Consider the following 24,708-nt stretch of genomic DNA (forward strand, 5'->3'; position numbering starts at 1 on the left):
TCCTGGAGACCCGGGATCGAATCCCACATCAGGCTTCCGGTGCATGGCGCCTGCTTCTCCCTCCGCCTGTGTCTCTGCTTCTCTCTCTCTCTCTGTGACTATCATAAATAAGTAAAAATTAAAAAAAAAAAAGTTGCTTCTCTGGACTTTTATGGACACAGCAACTTCCCCCTCTGCTGGTTTGTTGTGAAGGGAAAGGTATTTGCAGAGTGTGGCCATTCAGCCTTAGACGACAGCAGCAGCATCCACATTAAGATCAAATACCCAGGAGTATGTGGTGGAGTATGAAAGAATCCCAAGAAAATAGAGAACTCTGGATTGCTGGCATTTTTTGCGTCTGTGCATCTTACAACTATAACCCTTAGCTAGCAAGCCCTAAGAATTACAAAGTTTGTCAGTGATGTTTACATGCATAAAGAAATCAAACTTAGTGATTTTTTTTTTTTTTTTTTTTTTTTGCCACAAAGGCCTGCTTTGGGACCAACCACATGGAGCAAAGTGAGACCCACTCTGCCTTTGCTCAGCCCACTCTAGATAGCAAGAAGTCTATATTACCGTGTGCTTTGATGCTATGCCATCCTCGCCATATGATTTCAGCCTCTCCAACAGCTCAGAGACAGCGGAAATTATTTTCTGAACATGCAGAGCGCTCACATCAGCCCGTAAGTCATCCTCTAAGAGTTTTGTTAGATGTCCTGATTGCAATCTTTCAAAGCCTGCTGCCTCTTTCATTCACAGAAAAGGAAGACATGATGAATAATACAAAATACTCTTTTCATCTCCATTCATCCAGTCATCATTCCTAACATCTGTCCTTAAATATTTAGCCACAAAAATATATTTAAAAATTAAATAAAATATAAAAATCGTTTTTGCCTGATTTCAGACATACCATCCTCTTCTTGTGGTCTTGTTTGGTCAGCGTTCTCCTCTGTCTTTTTACTGTTTCTTTCTGCTAAATTCTGGATGGCACAAAGGATGGCCCTGATGGCAGTTTCCACTTGCTCTGAAAAATCTTCCACAAACCCTTCCTCCAACATTTGGTTTCCTAGTAAGTAACATGGTGCAAAACAAAAAAACCCCAATCATTTGCTTCAATGTCTCTGGAAATAATTAACAATTCTCACTTGTTACTTTTTACAAACAGCTACCTATCAAGTACCTACTATGGGTGAGCCACCGTGTCAAATTGCTGAAACAAAGGTGAATGAGACTTATTCCTTATCTAGATAAAACCTACAAGAGTTTACCATCTTTTATTGAACGCTTTCCTGGAAGAATGCCAAAAATATGAAGATAGTTGTGATGGTGCATATAAACACCAACTTAGTTATCAGCCCTCAACTTTCCAGTGTAAGAGAGAATGGTTTGTAACAGCGAGTGAGCCTGTGCCACCTCCCTACATATGTGCTACAAAGTGATATCATCAATTCAGAGGCAAGGTACTCAAAGAAAAGAGGCAGCAATAGTTAAAAGCTGTGAGTTCCAACCATACCTGTCTGTCTTAGAAACCTGGATAGATATGTCCGGAACAAAACATAATGTGTTTTTAGGATAGGCTGGACTTAAATCTGTAAGACATCACTCCTACCCTGGGCTCTGACTCCCTTGTTGAAGGACAGTCCTTACCGCCTTGGCTGCCTAAAGCAAGTAGATGTGTCTTCCAGGTAGTAAAGTCATCTGTGGCTTTATTGATTTCTCCTCTTAAATATTCCAGGCTCTCAACTAATGCCATTTGTTGATCTGTTTGCTCAACCTCCATCCCTGGAATAATGAACAAGGACTCTAGGCCTTGCAAATGAACTGACATCTGGGATACTCAGCCCAGAAGAGCAAACTTCAAAATCTTTCCTGCAACAAGAGAAATGCCACAACGTTGAGAGGAAGGGGCTACCGTACACACACACACATACACACACACACACACACACACACACACACACACACACCTCCCTCCAACCACTAAAATTTAAGCAGGGGAAAATTCACTCCATTTCAAGATTAATAGTGAAATATATGCCACAAAGCACCATGAAAGTCCACAGAAAAACAGAATTAAAGCAAAATCCCTTTCATCACTTGCTCTCATTACTAAACCTTGATCAAGTACCCGGGCATAGAGAGAGACAGTAAAGACATAGGCACACTCACCAAGAATGAAAGAGAGTCTCACAGGACAGCTGCCTGATTTTGTCCACATCAGCTTTTACTGTTTTAATAGTTTTCAGCATCTCTGTTAATCTTGCAGTTGACTGTTGCCAAACTTGGTCCTGTTTACGCATCAAGCAACCAGAGGGCAGCTGATTTCGAGGTACTGGGGATGGATAACTCAGTTCTGATGGGACGAGGTCCTGTACTGCTCTGGAAAACCGTCCCTCACTGAGGTCTGGTCCTTCTGGGTAGGCAGCAGAAGGCTGACCCTGTGCTTGGGCATCACCTCGGCCTGGAGTTGGCCCTGCACTGGGGCAGCACTGGAGGAGCCAGGAGAGCTGCTCCAGCAGGATCTGGCTCTGCATGGCTAGGTGCTGCAGCCTTTCTGTCCACTGCTGCACACCATCCTGAGGAGGGAAGGCCACTGGGTACACCAATGGGCCAGTCAGCCTGCTATGAATCTCCTGCACACAGCCAAGGAGGTTCCTGTGCCGAGAAACCAACAGGGAAAACACATGGCACCTTAAACTGTGTCACCATGTTGTTTTAAACAGGAAATTCATTTATTTCTAAACAAAGTATGGGCTTTTTCACATAATCAAGAAGACAGGATCCCCCACAGATAAGAAGTCTGTTAAATGCCTTTTAATACACTTAATTAAACACATCCTTCTGAAGACTGAAAGGAGGCTCTTCAGTCTTTCACAAGTATCAAAACTCACTGCTTATCTATTCCCTTACAGCTTATCACACCCAACATAGTCACACCACTGCAGTGATCTCAACCATTATTTAAAAAAAAGAAAATCCAAGTAATTGTAGTATACTTTGTTAGATAAACCCTTATGAGTAAAGAAGAAAACAGCTGTAGCCAAAGTGTGTATATAGTCTGGAAATACTACCTTTCAGCCAACAATCCACTCAACAAATGGATGACAGCCTTCCTAACTGTCCTCATCTTTTAAATATCTATTTCCAATGAGAAGCATCTGTGTATGGCTCAGTAAATTGCAACTCTGTGATCCAAAAAGCCTAATGAATGGAAACAATCACAAATCTGATCTGTGTTCAGAGACAGATACTCCAATACCATAAACACAATCCTGTCACACAGCCAGATAGACTGTCAACCACAAACCCCCTCAATCCAGACCTGGGTGTACTTTAGCCCGGAGCTCCTCCTCCAGGGCCCATTCTCCCAAGAGGTGGTACCAGAACCACAGAGCAGAAGCAGATCACCAAGAGCAAGGGACAGAGCCAAGAGAACCGCCACCTACATCTCTGAGCCTCAAATTTCATTTCACATGAGAGCGGACTCGAACAATTCTTCCTAATTCATGCCACAAATCCTACTAACTAGTTAGCAAATACCTGAGGAGGATCCACTGCTCAGTCAGCGTGGTCAGGGAGCGCCGCTGTCGAATAAGCATCTTCATCAAATGTGCCGAGAACCCTTTGCACCGCTCAACGTTGCTCATGCCCAACTCCTGACAGGGGGAGAAGGAAGCATGCCAAGGTTGCCGCTGGCAAACACCACCACCTATGCAGGTGTCATCAGAGAGCCGGTTCATCTAATCCTCTCTGGGGAAAGTGCCCCTTGCGTAGATAAGCTTTGGATATAGACTGCAGTCTAGAAGCAACGCATTCATCTTTTTGAGCAGTGCTTTTCAAATTATGCGTCCAGATGTTCCATGAATAGGAACTAGACTTAACATCAAAATTAGTAGTCTTTTCTCAATTCACAAAGAGAAAAAAATACCTGAAGATGGCATTCTCACTTGAAGCTTTTTTGACTTAACTTTTCTTATGCATTGGGTCTTGCTGGCAAATGTAAGTAACAGAATTTATGATAAAATGCTCCATGATTAAACACAAAATTGGCCAAATCTGATTTATATTAAGTTTAATGATGTTCTACAAAAAACTCAGTCAGTTTCGGTAATGTACTCTGATCACTTAACAAGACTTGAGAATGCTACCCTAGGGGAACAACAGGAGCTTTTTTTGGGTTTCTGCAAAATCTCTGGGGTTCTGTCACCTACCTTGACAGGAGCTGCTAAGGCTGCACTAAGTCTGGCGTGTCGTGCAAGAGAGCGAAAGAAGTATTTCTGGCATCCATCCCATGAAGATGAGATTTCTGTAAGCAGTCTAGAAAAGAAATCAACATGATTTACTTAAATAAAACCACTATTTCCCAGCGCAGATCCTGAAGACTCAGAGATTGAGACTGTTTAATCACAACTCAAAGTCAAGTGTGTGAATAAATTTATTTCTGTGCGGTCTCATTCAGTCAGGTACTTGTCAGCCCTTTATGTGAAAAATGTGTTATATATTCAGCACTGGAAGGATAGTAGGGAAATAAATTATGATGACAATATAGTTTCCTTAATGAAAACTTTGTAACTATCTTAGGAGTGGAAGCTAAGGGTCATAAATTCTGATGCTATAGGGGCCAAGCAGATAATATAAATGATTAAGGACAGCCAAGCACAAAATGATACATGTCAATGACAACTGACTTCAATGTGGAATACGCAAAAGGTATTGTTGAAGACCACAATGATCTGAAGAGCATATGTGCTGTCAAAAGGAGGGAGCTACAGTTTTAACTTTTGAGTACATGGGAAAGTGAACCCACTTGGCCAAATCTTCCTGAAAAACTGAAATCCAGAATATTTATGTAAAATTTCTACTTTTGGGGTGACTGCCTGGCTCAAGTAGAAGAACATGTAACTCTTGATCTCAAGGTTATGAGTTTGAGCCCCTCGTTGGGTGTAGAGATTGCTTAAAAAGACTTAAAAAATAATTTCTATTTTTTACAATGTTGTGTTGAATTAAAATTTAAAGCATTGAGAGGACCATTGGCAAACAAAATACAAATGTATGCATACCGAGGTGAGCAAATCATCATTTACAACCATCTCTGCCATAGTTATGAACACAGTTCTGTCTCAAAAGGTTCTCAAATTCAAGAATATATTAGAAATTATAAAGAACCTATGTACAGGGAACAGCTACAAATGTGGCCATTCTCTCATGGATTTTCACCTGTGAATTGAAATCAAGTGAAGAGACCTTAGGAAAATCAAAGGACCAAAAATATAATGGGAGAGGTGAATACAAGGAGGAAAGGAAAAGATACTTTTAAAAAAGTGTGTGTGTGTGGGGGGGGGGTACTAGCTGGCTCCATCAATAGAGCATACAACTCTTGATCTCAGGATCAAGAGTTCAAACCCCATGTTGGGTGTTAGATGGAGGCAGGGAGGGAAGGAGGGAGAAAGGAAGAAAAGGAAAAGAAAGAAGAAAAGGAAAAGAAAAAGGAAAAGGAAAAGGAAAAGGAAAAGGAAAAAGAATGAACTCTTATTGAACGAATGCTTACCACAAGCCAGATCCTAAGCCAGGGACTTTTCTAAATGTTATCTGTACACCAACACTAGGAGAGAGATATTCTGTACCCATTTTGGCAAATAAGGACATGGAGGCTTAAATAACTTGCTCCGTTTATAATTTAAAAAACAAACCTAGAATCAGCTTCCTGAGTGCTGACTATAGACAACGCGCTCCGGACATCTAATGGGTGAAGATAAAGCATCTCTTGAGGGTTTTTTGAACGGGCCCAGGCAAGACCTTTGCGATATGACAAACCTGGGAAATAAATATCATGTGTTTAAGAAACTCAGAAGAGAATGAATGTGCCATGCCTCATCCCATCCCACCATCATTGCTACTCAAAATAAAGTCCTTGGAACAGCACAACCCAGTAGCTTCTTAAAAAAAACAGGCTCTCAGGCCCTGCCCTGCACCTGAAACAGAACTACTACACTTAACGAGATTCCTCAAGTCATTTGTACATGCACTAAAGTTTGAGAAATGTTGCTTTCTAAGTTATGTTGAAAGGGTGGGTGCCATACAACATGTGGTGATGAAAATAAAGCATGGTTTTTGAGAAACTTCATTACAAAACTGTGAAAATATTTGGAAATCACAAATGGTTCATCAGAGGAATTTCATATGTATGACTGTACTCTCAGAATGGCATTTCAAAATCTTGCCTACATACCTTCTGTTTCCCACCATCAACCGTCTCTAGAAATTTCCCCTAAATCACTCACGTTGTTTCCCCTGCTAATAGCTGACCATCATTCTCCATCAGGTTTCAAGCAATAATCTTACCAGTTTTTGCAAGGTGTTGAAAGAGGTCTGCTAAAGCTCGCTGCTTCCGCAGAAGAATGTGCTTGGCTTCTGATCGTTGCTTCTCCTTCTCTGCAGAGGGCTCCACCTTTAAGCTCTGCAGTTCACCTACAGAGGAAATCACTTCACCTGAGGAGATAATGAGGCAATACTGAAATCACAAGGGCTTAGTCATGTGTTAAAACCAATACTCAAGATTCAGTACGTTATGGAAAATAAGAACCAGATGACGTTCATATTTAAGGCTCTGACAACTAGCATAGTCCCTAGCACTTTGTAAATTCTAAACTAAAGGAATCAAGATGCATGGAAATAGAAAATAAAAAATCATGGATTTTATCTCAACAAACAACCCAAATAAAAGTAGTTGTTTTTTTTTTTTTTTTTAATCTAGGGATTTATATTCGATCGGGCAGAAAGCACTTGTTTAGCACTATGCGCAGCAATTTATAAGAATTTAAGTCATCTGAGATAAATTTCCCATAAATATGATACATACTGAGCTCCTATCCTATACCTAGTTCCTGGTAGATGTTCCTTTATACCGTACAACTCCAGAAGCATTGATTTCTAGCTGCTTGGAGAGGCTCAGAGAGGTCTCATCACTTTCTAAAGTCCATTTACTTAAAGAATGGACTAGGAGGGGTCAGCCTGGGTGGGTCAGAAGAGAGGCCTCAGAAGAAACCAAACCTGCTAGTACTTTGTTTTTGTATGTTTAACCTCAAAACTGAGTGAAAATTAATTTCTCTTAAATCACCTTTGTTAAGGTAGCCCTAACAAACTTAACACGGGCCATCTAGCCTTCCAGTAGTCAGCAAATGTACTGCATACAGACACTGCAGGAGTGTTAGAGAATTATGTCACAGAGTGGGGGCCCTTTCCAGAGGATCCACATGGAACCTTCTGTTGATCCTGGTCATCAGGCTTAGGGTAGGGAAGGTTATCTTGAGAATGGAGATTATTAGGCTATTCTTCTAACAAGTTTTAAAGATAAAGAGCTCCCTGAGATCAGACTGTAGCCTCACTAAAGGACCTGACACTACTGACACTACACTCACTAGGGATGAAAGGGGAGAAGGATAATGGTGAAAGGTAGCCAAGACCTCAATCTATTAAGTTCTAAAATCTGTTCCTCAGTCATTGCTGTTATACTACAAAGCAAATCTTGACTCTCAACTTCCCTATGTGAGGACAACCAGGGAGATGAAATTGCTCCATTTCTCCACAGTGGAGAAAACAAGAAAACTTAAAGGAAAGAAGATTCATCCACAGAGAGACAACAGTTTAAGAGGTAGGGATAGCTTACAGACTCTGGGAAATCCATCTCTCCAACCAAAGAGAGCTGATATAGACAAGGCTATTGTAGAAAATGGCATAACATAGCATTAGTTTACATTAAAGGAAGACAAGATGAAAATTATGGCTCCTGCATCTGGGGTCTGTTAGTTTTTAGCCCACTTGTTTAATTCAATGAACTACTCAACACTATTCAAGAGATCAAAAAAGGGCATACATAACAAATTTCCACCCTCTTTGGGGACTGGGGAAAACAGAGAGCAAACCCCACCCTCTGCCCTGGCTGCTGGTACCCACCAGTGAAGTGATCGAGGCTCTCCACTAGGTGAGGCAGACGGCTTTCCTTCAGGAATGTCAGGCACATCTTCCTCATTCGTTTCATGAGCTTTGGCAGGCGACGCAGCAGCTCTCCCTCTGAAGGAAAAGGAGCACCCTGACACTGTTCTGGAATCACAGCCTGTGAGACAAAGCACAAGTTAGTCTCACTGCCAAGAACAACAGTAATAGCACTAACTTGCACATGTGCTAAATTTAAATGCTACACCCCTCCAAACATACCTGGCTCAGCAAATATTAAACTCTCTCCTCCCCATCTCTGAAGTCTCACAAAAAGCATCATCAAAATGAAAAAGGCATGTGTCCTGGATATTCAGAAACCCCTCCTGCTGCTCTACATGAGATCACTGTAGAAGGAGCTCTTGTACCCCAAGCCAATGCTACCTGTGCTAACCATAAGAAGGCTCCAGTCCTCATCTCTGAATGTAGTAACACTGCCATCTTTATGGTACTGTGCTGCAGTGCATTTCTCAGCCACACAAATCCTACTTCTAACCATCTCTCCCCACCCTCCACTTCCTGACAGTTCAATTATCAGGAACCCAGACATCCAATAAAGGGGAAAGCTTTCACCCACAAGGGTCTATTTTCTTTTTTTGTTTTTGTTTTTTGTTTTTGTTTTTCCTTTAGAATCCCTGAAACTCCTATGTTGTCATCAAGAGCAAATAAAAATTTTTGGTCATCAGGACAGAAATCAGTGAGTTGATGAATATAATCAAAAGAAAGTAAACTTGGCACCCATATCATTTGTAGAGCCATATCATGGCTATATGCTCAATTTCTATTATGCTTTCTGTACTGCGAAAATACCAAAAATAGCTTGAGGACCTTCACTGCTTACTCTATGGACCCAAGATGGGAAATATAGTAAGAAAGCAAAAGCTATTACTCTCTTGAGGTGTGCTCCTTGATCCCAGAGCTCTTTACATCTAAGGATATGATGTGAGAACATACATCCTATAACAGATCTGCTCACCCAAGCTCTCCAGGACTATTATATTTTCTGGAATTTTACAAGCCAACTCTTAACTGCTGGTGCTTGAAACTGGCCACAATAAGAGAATTTATATCATGGTCATCAGCAACCACTAAAATCAACAGAGTACACTGCATACAGTCACTCCCTGTGCGGCAGCTTCAGTGGCGTACTCCTCAACTGATGCTTCGAGTCTTCTGTCACAGGTAGATGAAATCTTCACAGGTGAGCACAATACTTACTTCTCATAGGTGACCATTAAACTTTCAGTACCAGGATCAATGCTTTCTGCATTACCATGCAGCAGTGTCAGGCAGACATACAAATGCTGTACTTGTCCAAAGAGCAATATTTCAAAGGCATTCCCTTGCCTAGTTCTAGGAACACCCCCTACAGAGAAAGCACACATCTCCCCTGACTAGGCAGGAATAAGCAAACACTGTCTTAGAGATATACCTGTGCAGCTGCCGGCCGGGCCAACAGGGTCTCCCTCAGTGCCTTGTTCAGACTCTGAATGGAGGATGCCTCACTAGTGGCTGCTGGCTGTGACAAAAAGTCAGGCTGCTCCTCCTTGTGACTCTCCACCAACGATGACCGGCAGGGTTCACTCAGGACAGCTTCAAATTTCTTCATGAACTTAAAGAGGGTCCTGGCCCCAGGTAATGACAGATGAGGAGGGAAAAATGGGTGGAAAGTGAGGAAATGTAAAAGTGGCAAAACGCATACATACATAACTTAATAACCTATACGTACTGTATACATGAACTCCTTAGATATTCATAATCATCCTGTTTGTTTTTAAGGAAAAGTAAGGCAGGTATTGTCATCTCCCTTTTCTAGAAGAAAAACCTAAAGTCAGGAATGGTGGGATCACTTCACTCAAGCTAAAACAGCTAGTAGGTGACAAAAGACTCAACCCTTCTACAGTGCTTAACCTGCTTTGTCTCAAGGCACACCAATTCCTTTTGCACACAGATTTTGCTTTGGGTGTTACGGTGCTGTTGAAAAGCCACACCAAAACAATCTAGTGCTTCATAATAAGTTCAAGGCAACACTACGTCAGGCCACATTAACAATGTAGTCTTGCTATCTAGCATACAAAAGTTCTGAGCTTTGGTTCCCCCCATTTTTTTTTAATAGGCTCCACACCCAGCATGGAGCCCAACGCAGGGCTTGAGCTCATGACCCTGAAATCAAGACCTGAGCTGAGATCAGGAGTTGGACATTTAACCAACTGGGCCACCAAAGCACCCCGTCACCCTCCAATTTTTAAAAAATGAATTACCTGTGTGTCTTTTCCACAGACTGTTTAATGGACCAGAAGCTGACATCATTCCACTTGGATATTTTAACAAATTCCTGAAAGATAAATGAAGATCAAGGAATGGGTTATCAAGCTGGTGTTATTCTGTTCCTTTCTAAATCATCTGTTTGCCAAAGACCAGAGCCCACTCCATCCCAAATACCAGACTATGTACCAGTAAACAAGTCCAAAAAAGGAACCACCTATTTGTCACAAAGCAATGAAAAGAGTGCTGCCACAATCAACAGGTCACCTGATATGTGCTGTTTGTGCCACGGTTGGTTCCATAACCACAGAGTTCTCAAAAGACAGGGCCCTCCTTTCCCCAAGGCATCCTGATAGCACTCAACACTAAATAACACTCCTCTGAGGTGGATAATCAGCCTGGGCAAGAGCAGGTGAGGGAGCACTAAAAGAAGTATGTGGCAATCCTCTTGAGGAGCCTTTGACTCCACTAACCTCTCAAACCCCTGGACAGGTCAGTAATGGAGCCAACGCCACAAAATGTAAACCTTGCCATCCTACTTGGCAGTTGCAATGCTCTCTTCCACTCCCGAGAGCCCCCCGGCCTCACAGTTAAATAGATAAAAGAACAGAACCAAAAAGAATTTACTGATTTTATTCTCCCAAGAATGATCATGACAATTGCTAATCTTACTTTAAGTTCTTTCTCAAGGGGAGAACGAAGTTCCATAATTTTGGCTTGGACCCGGTCAAAGAATTGCTTGTAATAATGGTACAGATTCCACAGAACACTGCAAAGTGAATCTGGAAGAAATGAAAAGGAAACAAAAACACCACACACTTGCTGCATATGCTACTTGCCACACCTATGGGCTCCAACTTTCAGTGATGCTCCTTCCTCATTACTTTTAAGACCATGAGATTATAGCACAACATTCCACAGGTAGATTATTTAATAGCTCATTGGGGAGCCTGAGTCTAGCTGTTCTCAGAGAAGCAGGCACACTGTCAACACCAGCCCATTTTTAAATTTCAGCTTGTACTGAATTTTTTGCACTTTTGTTCTTAAAGATGGTGAATCAGATGTTCCACTGAACACAATTTCAAACCCTTTCTTGGAATCTCAACATAAAGTAAGCAGAAACTGAGCCCATCTTAAAAGATGGTGAATTAAAAGGTTCACCCTGGCTGCTCATTCACATACAACCTATAGTCGTGGTTTTGTTTCATCCAAATAGGTGTGGTCAGGGACAGTAATTAACAGTGTTTTATGTGCAGTTACTTGACATGTAGCAGAGCTCTCACTAGATCAAAGAATCTAATTATGCCCTCGATCAAGCAAAAGCTTAGCAGGACATCTACACTGTCTAGACAGAAAGATCTGTAGCCTCAAAAAAAAAAAAAAAAAAAAAAGATCTGTAGCCTCAACACACTGGTTCCCAAGATCTGAATTTGGCAATTAATCTCTGGCAGAGTCCACTAGTCAGGGCTTCATCTATAACCAGTTTGTACTTTAATGTTATTCTCTGTATCTAATGTGAATCACTTCAAAGTAAAAGATGACTAAAAGTATCTTATTTATCTTTAAAGATTTTATTTATTTATTCATGAGAGAGACAGAGAGATAGAGAGGCAAAGACACAGGCAAAGGGAGAAGCAGGCTCCATGCAGGGAGCTCGATGCAGAACTTGATCCTGGGTGTCCAGGATCAGGCCCTGGGCTGAAGGTGGCGCTAAACTGCTGAGCCACCCAGGCTTCCCCAAAAGGATCTTATTTAAAACCTGGTATGCAGAGATGCCATACCGTGGCTGGTATGCAGAGATGCCATACAGGTGGCTCAGTTAAGCATCTGACTCTTGGTTTCCGTCAGGTCATGATTTCATGGGTTGTGGGATAGAGCCACACATGAGGCCCCACACTCAGTGTGGAGTCTGCTTGAGATTCTCTCTCTGCCCCTCTTCCACTCATGCATGCTCTCACTCTCTCAAATAAATAAATAAAATCTTTGTAAATAAATAAATAAAACTTGGTATGCAACAAGATACCTATCTCATGGAGAATTCAAAGCCTAACCATGTAAATAGCGTAGTGTAAAAGAAACACACACACACACACACACCCTCCTTACCCTTTCCTTCAACTTGAGGCATCAACAAGACATGACAATGGAAAACCAGTAACATCTGAAGTCGTACGTGGAATTCTCCCAGTGAGGATCCTTCAATAAATGCTTGTAATGTGCTGACCAGCAACATCAGGGTCATCTGTTTGTCATCTTTAGAGATTCAAAGTGGAAAACATATGTACTTGCAACTATCATTCTGGATTTATAACATGCATCTAATCTACTATGGGACACACTGAAGGATGGCAGGCAAGTACAGACCACTTAATGTTTCAAAGCAAAACTTTGAAGCAAAGGACTAGAGATAAATTCTAAGCTGATATAAAAACAGCTGCAGGCAGGATATGTGATAAATGCAGTCACAGCAAATTATGAAACTGAATATAAGATGTTTTTTTAAGCATGAAATGAAATACTTTTAACTAAAGGACATCAACTAGTACCTAAGGAGAGAAATCTTCATTGTGACTTGTCTCTTGGATACAGAGAATAAGGAAACCTTATCTAACAACCAGCTCTCTACAATTTGAACAAAGTCACTTAAAACTCTCAGGAATACTATCAAGTCAAATGATGAATTCCATGTAAAAGCAGTGGTGCCAGGAAACAAGGCAAACAAGCAAATCCTACACTTTGCAGCACTCTCCAATTAGCCTGAAACTTTTAAATATGCAGGGAATTTATGGACAGGTGTTACCTTCCTGTTCCTCTGTTTGTTCCTGCATGTGCTTCTCAAGCATCTGATAGATAGAGAACCAGTGTTTAGTGGATTTCTCAGTATGGCGCTTCATAGTATTATCCAAACTCATAGACCAGCAGCTGAAATGTGAGAGAAGAGGTCAAAGAGACGTTTAAGGAAACCCATTTGAAAGATCTGAAACCACTGAAGCAGAAGCTAAACGTTCCCTAGTCTCTCCTCCTAAGGTGGAGGTGGAGAAGCCACCTAGTTTGCTGCCTTGGAAATGTATGCTGCTGTCTGGTCTCTACTGAGACCATTTTAATGCCCTGCATTTAATTCTGTGATTAATAACCGAAAAGTACATTCTCAGTCTTACTACATCAACAAATTATCAAAAGACAAGTGTCTCTACAGCATTAGTTTGGGAGGGGAAGGGAAGTGACAGATTATCACTTACTTCAGTTCCAGTTTACGCCAACGAATGATCATCTGACTGACTAAATCGAGATGCTTCCTCAGAGAGACAGCTCGACTTGCATTCTCCTCCCAATCCTAATAAAAGCAAAGATAAAATTTACTATGGCCATTATTCAATTTCTTAATCATCTCCCACCCTCTGGAATATCTTAGACTTTTTTTGTCTTTGAGTAAAGACCACCAGACCCCTAAATAACTTTTATGGCAATTTACCAATAGCAATGAGTTTACATCTAGTGTATCAAGCTTCAAGTTGTTTCTGGTTACCTGACAGAACTCCAGAAGAGCCAAGTATAGGCAAACAGCAAAGGATTTGGGGAGCTGAGTCTGAATTCCTATTGTCAGACATGTGACTGCTCCAAAGTGCAGAGCCCTAGTTTGATAATCAGGGAAGCACCAGATACTTCAAGAGCTGTGAGAGGATGGAGGGGGACATGTCCAGGCACTCAGCTAGTTTGGAAGCCTACCTGGAAGCCCTGGCAGAGGGAGGTCCCGGTACCAATGGATATGGCATCCTATCCTTGAGAATAGGGGAGGCAAGTCCCTCACGTGCCCCACAAGGCAACTGTTTTACTTGTAATAATCTGACCCCATGCCAGAAAAACCAGGGAAGCTTATCCCTCTCTCCAAGCCAAAAATATAACTTCTGTCCTCTAACAATAACTTTACTACAAGATAATCTTTTTTCAATTGACTACTAACTAAAATGAGAGAGGGAAAGAGAATTATCTTACCTGTGCCTTTGCGAGAAGGATCTCTAAGCCATTCAGGAACTTTGAGATGGGACTGGAAAGTGGGAAACTACGAATCCTATCCATTACAACCAGCAGCTGCATTAAAAGAAGAAAAAAGATCTAGGCATCTCTGTGGGTATATCAATCACCCAAAGTACTGAAGAGAGGCCTAATGAAATTTTTATGCAAGGTCCCTGCTTTGCACCTGCTACAGCCATGGAGGAAACTTCTAGAATTGTGGATCTAAGAGAAACACTTTATCTGTTGTATTACTCTAGAAAAAACATGGAGTTTGAGAAGATCATTACTTTTTAGATTTGTTTTTTTAGTAATCCCTACAGCCAACATGGGGCTTGAACTCACGACCTAGAGATCAAGAGTCACAAGCTCTTCTGACTGACCAGCAGGTGCCCCCAGATAATCTCTCTTAACCACTCTCTGTTGTAAGAGTTATTAAAAAAATTGGCTGAAGACTACAGAGTAAAGTCTCTGTTAAAACTGCTGATAGTGAAAAAGCCAGGCCTTTGCTAATATACATAGGTATCTGAATAAACAGAGCAATATAGCAGTATTTTAACATGTGGACAGCAAACCTGATCAACAAATAAAATTAGTGGAATTTGAAACATCATTTATACAATAGCTATACAAACTGGTATGTCCATCCTGCAGTGAGTAGTGTCCCACTGAAGTGGGGTTCTGTGAATCTTTGTTTATACACTGAAATGTATACATGAATGCCCTTAGAGACGGCAGAGATCATATCCTCAGTGTTCCCTTCCCACCAGCTGCCCTACCTGTTCGAGAGCTGGGTGTTCTGGCCAATCCTGCAGTAGCTGACTAACAGCCTCTGAGAAACACTGAAGCACAGGTTGACAATGCCTTGCTTCTGGGACATTGGGGTGCTGGTAGAAGTCATAGGGCCCATCAGGCTTCACTATTAGATCCGAGGTTGCCTCACCAAACAGAGTGTTATAGGAGAGGCTGCAAGCCAAAAGTTGGCTGCCCAAGAGTTGGTCATTCAGCTCAGCTCCTATGAAGTTAACATCATAGTAAAGTCAGCGAACTCAGTAGACTCAGTAGGTTGAGATACCAAGGTACAAAGATGACAAAAACGTGTTCAGAAATAATGAAGATATTTTAAAGCCATTCATGCCCGGAGCAACATAGGCCTAAAGGACTAGGAGGACCCTAGTATCACAGGAATGTCACCAAAATCTGCCAAGTGTTTGGGATACATAGAGGAACTCAGATATTGCCTACTGTTATCAAGAGATACAGAGTTTGGTTTGATGGATTCTATTTCCTGGTTTTTGTAGCTATCTTGGTAGGCAGAAATGAAATCTAAAGCCTCCTTTCTAATAGCCAAGGAATAACTCACAAGGTCATACAGGGAACTGAATCAAACAATATTCTGTAAGATTAATTTCTGAGTCCCCAGGATGCTCCCAGGAACACATGTTTTGAAAACCACTGAAGCTATTAGAAGCAAATTAGAATATTGAGGAACAAAACCACTCAAACTAAGTCTATATCCTTATTTTTTAAATCCCTTCACTCCAAAGTATTCAGAGGAGAAAAATCCACTATTGCAGAATTTTAAATCAAGTTTTTTGAAGTAGCCTGAGTCTCTTAAGCTAAGGAAACGACCTCAACAAGGAATTCAGTAAAAAACAAGAAGGTAATGACTAACTGCTCCAGAAGTAGTAATCCTATTTATTCATTTGCATTCCCCAAAAGTTTAACACAAAAACAAACTGTCATACCCATCAGAGAGTAGAAGTGTGTCACAAGAGATGCCCCAGTTTGATAGCAGGACAGAAACAGGCCAAGGTAATGCTTTGTCTCATGTGGCGGTAGAGGCTGTTGGTACCAGAGGGACCGAGCGAAGTTGAGGCAAAGCTGCTGGTGAATCAACATCACAGCCTGCATTGAGCTCTGGGAGAAGAGGGCAGGGTCTGTGGCTGCTCCCTCTTCTTGCACATCTGAAGTTCCCTTCTTCTCGTCCAGTGTTGGTTCTACTAGAATATCTGCAAAATCCTGTCAATAACATTAGAGCAAATGAACTTCTAAAAATTAAATCGTTTTAACAAAAAAGGAAAGGGCAAAGATGGAGTGTGAACAATCAAGAAAACGAAGTAATGACTTACATAAAGATATGGTAAAAAGATAGATAATCAAACCATTCAAAAGTAACACAGGTGGTATCAAGGGAAATTGTTCCAAAACAAACCCTGTTACCACCACCCAACCTTTTCATGAAGTGGGAACTGCTTTCTGAACTCCCGTTCTTCCTCCTCCTCCTCGCTCAGGGCTGTCCTGGAGTTTCTGCTCCTATATCTGTATAGGCTGCTCTCCTGCTCGGCCTTCTCTTGGGCTATGCGTTCCTGTTCATCCCACTCATTGATAATTTCCTGAAAAGTCACACATTTGAAGGGAAACTTCTTTGCCTTTGCTGAGGTGCTTAAATAAACAAAGCAGAACTTGCTATCTCTTAGTTTCTCATGATAACAGTACCATGGTTCAAAACAAGTAAATGCCAACATCCAAAAAACTCCAGGTAATAGCAAATAAACTCTGTTTTTAAACTGTATCTGCAGCAACCCATTTTCTAAATTCCCCCTTGCTATAGTGCTACATTTTCACAGTGTAAAAACATGCAACAATAGGGCTAATGCCACTGGAACTTCCTGTCAGAAGTTAATGGAGTTCTGTACTAAGGATAAGCTCTGGGTAGGAAATGTGGGGGTTGTGACTCAGACTGGACTTGGCTAACAACTCAAGCAGCTGGACCAGGAGTTCAGGAAACAGAAATGTGGGCCAGGGGCAGGGTGGTTACAGGGCATCAATCAGGCAAAACTGGGCTATGCCTTACCACTTTTTAAATCCCCAGTAACTCTAAGATTTTTAAGTCCCAAAGTTTGGCAAAAACTATAAATTAAGAAAACACTCCGTACTGATGAGAATCAAGGAGATGAGCATCTACCTTTCAGAATGATAGTTTGTACTAAAAACCTAAAGCGGTTAATCTTCATCCCGGCAATTCTGCTTTCTAAAATTTGTTCCCAAAGACCTAGGTATAAGACTATTTATGGTGGTGGCGATGTTTTCTAAGACAGGAAAAAGACCACATAAAAATATAAATGCTCAATGATAAATTAGTTAAGCGTCTTAGAGCATATCTATATAATAGAAAACTAGACAGCTAGTCAATAGGATGTAGGTGAAAAATACCGTAATTATGGAGGAAAATAATCACTTAGTGCTCTCAGGTTTTTTAAAGCAAAGTATAAAACAGAATGGACTTTAGCAGTGGTTTGTAGAACTCTAGCAACTTAAGGACCAGCTTCAGAAGCCACAGAGAGGACAGAATTGTCCTCAATTAAAGTATGTCTTTTATCTATTACATACTGGGAAACTATTCTAAGACTTTTATTTTTAAAAGAGTTCTACTACTAAAAAACAGAAATTTATAAACCACTGGGATGAATGACTTAAATTTATAATGTCACAGACATACAGGTACAGATACATCTACAAACAAACAAGGCTAGAATGGGATGCACCAGAACGTTAAGTTTATATAGCTTAATTTAAGTGGTAAAAAATCTAGTAATTTTTATTTATATTTATTCTTTTAATTGTATAAATTGAGAACAAATTGTTTTTGTTGATAAAAAAACAGAAGTTACTTTCTTAATAAAAGCTGTTACTATCACATGGCCAAAACCACCATAAATAAAGTCTAAAACAAAAAACAGACCAGGGGAAAATATATATAGTGTGTGTCAGAGACAAAGAATTAATATCACTAATTTTTTCTAATCTCTTAATAATTCAGGGACAAAGACCCCCCAAACGGAAAACTGAATAGGAGTAAGAAACGAAGACACTAGATCCCACTGCCTAATCACATGGTCTCCATCCACATTGCTAATGTCCTGCAGATACCCTGCTTGTGCTGCCAGCGCCCTTCAGGAGGAAGTCGTGGGCTTACCTGGCACACGTGTCTGAAAAGCTGCAGAGCCCTCTGGTCCAGCTCTCCCTTGCACAACACATGGGAGCGCAGGTAAAGAAGTGCATTCATCAGCAGCTGCTCTCGCGTTGGGCAAGGTCTCTGGCCCTTGCCTTCTAGTTCCTTTCCTCCTGAGCGCTTGAGGATCAATTTTCCAAGGCCTCGAAGAACCTCTTCTGACTTCACTGAGCATAAAGTATCTGCATGAGCATAGTAAGTGGGGAAGGCAGGGCCCACCGATGGAAAAGCCAACAAGGATGTGGCCAGGCTACCCAGCCTGTCTGCACAGACTACACTGCCATGGAATGAAGCACAGACTTCAGATGCCACCAGCCTCATCCCATGCTGCAACTGCAAGATGGATGCCTGCAGTGGGGTCACAGAGTCTGGATACAGGGCATACTCCTCAGCCAGCCGCTTCCTGAACTGGTGGTGGGATTGCTGCCAGGAGGCTTCCTCTTTCAGAAGATTCTGGACCACCTGGGCAGACCGAGGTCCATCCATGTGGAGGGCCTGCAGGAGCCGTGTGAGCAGATCCTGAACAGCAGAGGCCTTGGCAATGCTGGTGACATAGTGGTGGATCTCCTGCACCAGTGACTCATAGGCAGGCACCTGGGGTCTGAAGGCCTGCTTCTTTGACAGGCTGCAGATTAAATTCTCCAGATGATCAATTCTTTGGCGAAGTAGTCTAAAGGCAAATTAACACAATATACAAATTCAGTCAGGAGAAAAACAGCGAATCTAGACTGAGCCCTTAGCTAGGAAAACAAAATAAAGACATAGCAGCCCCTAAGGAATAACATGAGGAAAATATTGACTATTATAATGTAAATGAATAATACAAAGAGATCATTCATCACATGCCACACATGGTGCTAAACAACGGAGATGCATATTTCATCAGTCTAATCGCAATTCATCAAAGTAAATGCTATTATTCTCCCCTTACAGACACGGACTCCAAGGCTGAGAGGCAATTAAGTGATCTATTCAAAGTCTAAAGGCAGGGGCAGGACTAAACACAGACCTGCTACACTATATAATGTTTACCAAGACAACAAACCCACAGAGTGCACATCACCAGACCCAATTTCTGTCATGTTGAAAAAAGTTCTGGTTTCAATGCTCCTGACCCCATGTGAATCCTGCCCCTCCTTTCAGAATATTAATTTTTCCTGACTATAACCATGGCTTTAGGGTCTAATTGCTAATGTAGTTCAGAGTATGTATTATCACCTCCAACTGCAATTACATTGCAAAGGCCAACCTCAAAATGTCTTTAAAAAAAAAAGTCAATAAACCCCCAACACAATCACTCCGCTGTTACCTGATGTGAGGATGAGAGTAACGGATAATGACTTCATCTTCCAAGTCTGTTCCAGTCAGTAGCTGGGACGAGAGCTTTCGGGTCTTCCACTCACACTGCAACTGGTGTAACTAACAGAAAGGAAGAAGCACGTCTGTTGTGCCCAGCTGTGACCCTGTCCAAGAGGACAATGCCCCAGGGAAAGGTAGAGAAACTGGATAGAAGGAATCTGGGCTCTTGAATGACTCAAGAGCAGGGGTTTCTGCTCCATTAACCTGGACCACTCACCTTAGAGCTATTAGGAAAAGAAACTACCTTATTTACACTGCTGAACTTCTAAGGACTCTGCTATAGCAGCTTAGTCTTTACCAACTCATATACTAGTTCCACATTTTGAAGAAAGAAAATTCTATCACTATCTTTATATATTCAGCTCCTGAGTTTGGTCAGAAGTTCAAATATCAAGGGATACCACATAATCTAAATCTACTTGATCCTTGAGTTTTAGATAACAAACCAAAAGTTCAAAAGCTGAGGAATACCATACCGCATCTGAAGAAGTTATCCAAGTCCAAATATTCGACTTAGTTCAGATAGAGGGAGTACGGATAGGAGAGATACCACTAGTTCTCTGGCAATGCCTCAGATATTCAACTGCCGTGACCTCTGCCTACTGTAGTCTACTGGCAAATACATCAGAAGCTTAGGAAGGACCCCTCCAAATACCTAAGCTTACTCAGAGGAATTCTCAAAGAGGAAAATGCAGTCATTAGAACACACTCCTGGGATATCACAGGGTAGCCTATGCAAAATCATCTCTCTGGTGCTCTAAGCATTCAAAAGGCAATAAAAGGAGTAATATACTAAGTCAGGGATGGAGCCCCATGCTCCAAATTCTCACCCCTCCGTACCTCTTCCTTAGCATACTTGAGCTTGTATTCCCTCTTCACTGCAGGGTCAAAGCGTGCCTGTGGAAGCCATGTCTGAATCTGGAGCAAGCCAAGGCTCACCCAGAGGCTCCCACGACGGGCTGGCTCAGAGAGGTCCTGTTTAATATCCCCTTCCCCAAACAAGTGGCGCAAGGAAGTAAGCAAGAGGCATAGCAACTCTTTGGGCAGAGGCTCCTGTCCAGCCATGTCTCCAAGAGTCTGGCCCACATGCTGGAAGGCTTGTCTGTCCCCGAGCAGCAGCTGTTCGCAGTTCTGCATATACTCCTGCCGCTGGGGTTCAGGGAGCAGCTCTGTCAAACCCGCCAGGTGCCGACACAGCACAAGCCTCTGGAGCTGGGAATCCGTGCGTCTGTAGAGATAAGGAAGCACTTAAGGGCTTGCATTACATCAAACAGCACTCTTTTCTCACAACTATCATTCTTTCAGAAAATGACAAGGTAGATTGCATTACTGCACTAATTCACCACTTAGAGATGAATTTCTCTGCTCAAGTAACCTTACATGCTTTTCTAAGCTCCGCTCTATCACAATAAGCTTAAAACCGACAGAGGCACTAGCCAACTCCTAATATACTTGTCATGGGCTAAAAACCTGCTGATCCAATCAGAAAATATACTTGTCTTCAGCCATCAAAACTAGCCACTACAGAAACAAGTTATGACTGAGTTCTCTGCTACATGCTCTATAAAAAAGACAGAACTTTACAGTCTACCTGGGAGCAGGGCAGGGGAGGGCAAGAATACCTGAATTCTGTGACTGAAGGCACAGCCATGTTGGTCCAAAGCGCCAGGCTGATGTCCTGGAGCTGCTGGGCTCTTTCAACCCATTCTCCCAGGAAGACATGTGAGGAGGACAGGATAGGGAGGCCACTCACATCCCAAGGACTTGCTCTGCAGCTGCTGGTCAAGACTTCAAAACAGCACTTGGAGAATATGGCTCTACTGAGACTGCTGGGGCCCTGATGGACAGAGAGGAGTCATGTATCTTTTAGAAATTAAAAGGATTTGGGATCCCTGGGTGGCTCAGCGGTTTAGCCCCGCCTTCGGCCCAGGGCATGATCCCAGAGACCCGGGATCAGGATCGAGTCCCACGACAGGGTCCCTGTATGGAGCCTGTTTCTCCCTCTGCCTGTGTCACTGCCTCTTTCTCTCTGTCTCTCATGAATAAATAAATAAAATCTTAAAAAAAAAAAAAAAGAAATTAAAAGGATTTTAACAAGCACCACTGAGCACTTCAGAGGAAGAAAGGGAGTAAAAAAAAAAGGAGGTTCAAGTTGCTAGAACCAGGTAAACATCAACCAGAGTGCAGAATGGTGTCAGGTGTTAGGCTTTTTTTTTTTTTTTTTTTTTTTTAAGGTGTTAGGCTTTAAAGAAACAGACTCCATTCTCAAAGAATGAGGAACAACTGGTGCTTTACTAATGCAAGAAAATCCCTCCAACCTGGGCATCAAGAAGACCATTCTTGCAGTAGAGCTAGAAGATAAATGTTAAGAGCCAGGGACAAAGTTTGTCAAACCTGTGCTCCTTGGACTGTTCATCTGGGACACAGTAATAGCTATCTACAGCAAAGGATTAAGTGGTTAAATACATACGATGGGAAACACTGTATATACTCTGTAACTCTCGGGAATTCACAAGATTTCTCACTGAAGGCTTTCAGAAATATTCTACAATAAGGAAATCAATTTTGAAGGATGCCTGGCTGGGCCTAGTCAGAAGAATATGCCATTCTTGATTTCAGGGTCATGAATTGGAGCCCCATGAAGGGTACAGAGGTAATGAAAAAAAAAATTAATTAATTTAAAAGATAATTTTGATAGAGCAAGAGAACAGAAGAGTCCCAAACCAATCCATGAACATCTGTGGGAATAAGGTATGATAAAGGTGGCATTTCAAATGAGTGGAAAGGATAAATTAATCAAATGTGGTGTTATTATACTGTTTTTAGATATACTGTTTGTGTAAAATATTTAGATACCTACCTCACAAAATAAGATATCCAGATATAACTAATGATTTAAATATAAAACAAAAATATACAAAAAATGTTAGGCAAATGGTTTTCACCTCTAGGGAAAGGGAAGGAAGACTATTTTTATTTTTTAAAGATTTTATTTATTTATTCACGAGAGGCACAGAGAGAGAGAGGCAGAGACACAGGCAGAGGGAGAAGCAGGCCCCATGAAGGGAGCCTGATGCAGGTCTTGATCCTAGGTCTCCAGGATCACGCCCCATGCCGAAGGTGGCACTAAACCGCTGAGACACCCGGGCTGCCCCAGAAGACATTTTTTTAAAAGCATGACATCAAAGCCAGAAAATAGAAAGGGGCTAGAATATTTGAAAAGAAAACATTATAAAACCTGAGAGAGATGGGATGCCTGGGTGGCTCAGCAGTTGAGTGCCTGCCTTCGGCCCAGGGCGTGATCCTGGAGTCCCAGGATCGAGTCCCACATTGTGCTCCCTGCATGGAGCCTACTTCTCCATCTGCCTGTGTGTCTCTCTCTTTCTCTCCCCGTGTCTCTCGTGAATAAATAAATAAATAACATCTTTAAAAAAAAAAACCTGAGAGACAAGAGAACACTAGAAATATATTTCTAACCATATGGTGGGTAAAGGTTTAATATCTATAATTTTTATAAAGAGATCTTCAATATGAAAATGATGACTTCATTTTTTAACAAAATGAGCAGTAAACATGACTGAAAAATACATGAAGGAAATATACATACATATAAAGATGTTTAATCTAAAAAAATAATCATGAGAACAAATTCAAACAAGATTTTTTAAACTGATTAGCAATAATTTAAAATGCTGGTAACACCTAGTGTGTCAAAAATGTAAATAAATAGGGGATCCCTGGGTGGCGCAGCGGTTTGGTGCCTGCCTTTGGCCCAGGGTGCGATCCTGGAGACCCGGGATCGAGCCCCACATCGGGCTCCCGGTGCATGGAGCCTGCTTCTCCCTCTGCCAGTGTCTCTGCCTCTCTCTCTCTATGTCTATCATAAATAAATAAATAAATCTTTAAAAAAAAATGTAAATAAATAGATTACATAATAAGTGAAATTGTGCTCTAGTCCTAAGTCTTCCTGTGATTATCCTGGGCTTTGTGACCTCCTCCTTTACCAGCTCCTAGCATGTTTGAAAAAGTAAAAAATACACCCTGTTGATAGCAGCATTATCAATAATAGACAAATTATGGAAACAGCCCAAATGTCCATCAACTGGTAAATGGATAAAATTTACACACTGGAATATTACTTAGCCATAAAAAAAAAAAATGCAATATTGCCATTTGCAACGACATGGACAGAGCCAGAGAATACTTTGCTAAGTGAAATAAGTTAGTCAGAGAAAGACAAATATCATATGGTTTCACTCATATGTGTAATTTAAGAAACAAAACAAATGATGATGGGGGGAGAGCGGGGAGAGGCAAACAAAGAAACAGACTCTTAACATAGGAAACAAAATGACAGTTATTACAGGGGAAGGGGCCTGGAGATGGGTGTTAAGGAGGGCACTTGTGATGAGTACCAGGTAACTAAATTCTACACCTGAAATTAGTGTTACTCTGTATGTTAACTGGAACTTAAATAAAAACTAGGTGGGGAGGTGTATGTGTGTGTGTGTGTGTGTGTGTGTGTGTGTGTGTGTGTGTGTGTGTGAAAAACAAAAACCACTGCTAAAAACCACCTGCCCAGACATTCTGAGAATAGCCATAAATTTCTTTAACTGTACAGACATTCTAACCAAGGAATAAATTCTAGTTTTTATTATAGGAAAGGGAGAAATAAAGGCAAAAAACCTCTACATTTATGAATAAGTGATTAAATTCCAGCACATTAGAACAATGGCATACCTTACAAAGTATAAGCTGGAATGACATGTTTCCATGACATACGAACAAAGAAAGCGATCTTATTTTTATGTATATTTAATACAAAATATATGTGAATAAGATACAGAGCAAATAATACTTATTGCTACAGAATTCTATATATAGATGTAAAGTTGATCCTCGATCAACACAGGGGTTAGGAATGCCAATCCCCCACCCCCACCCCACCACATACATAAAAGAAAAACCCATGTATTTAATGGTTAACTACCCAAAACCCTAACTATGTACAATACTGTAGAAAAAGACACACAGGCCTTCTGATCTCCAACCAAAGTTGGCAAAGTTGGACCCTAGAGTGCTAT

General features: G+C 41.4%; 1 pseudogene; it reads right to left on the reverse strand.

The window, feature by feature from the left end:
* The window catches only part of LOC112912712 (midasin-like), a 147,978-nt pseudogene that overhangs the window by 16,818 nt on the left and 106,452 nt on the right, over positions 1–24,708 (reverse strand).

This window comes from Vulpes vulpes, unplaced genomic scaffold (genome assembly GCF_048418805.1).
Source record: "Vulpes vulpes isolate BD-2025 unplaced genomic scaffold, VulVul3 Bu000000795, whole genome shotgun sequence".
Classification (NCBI taxonomy): domain Eukaryota; kingdom Metazoa; phylum Chordata; class Mammalia; order Carnivora; family Canidae; genus Vulpes; species Vulpes vulpes.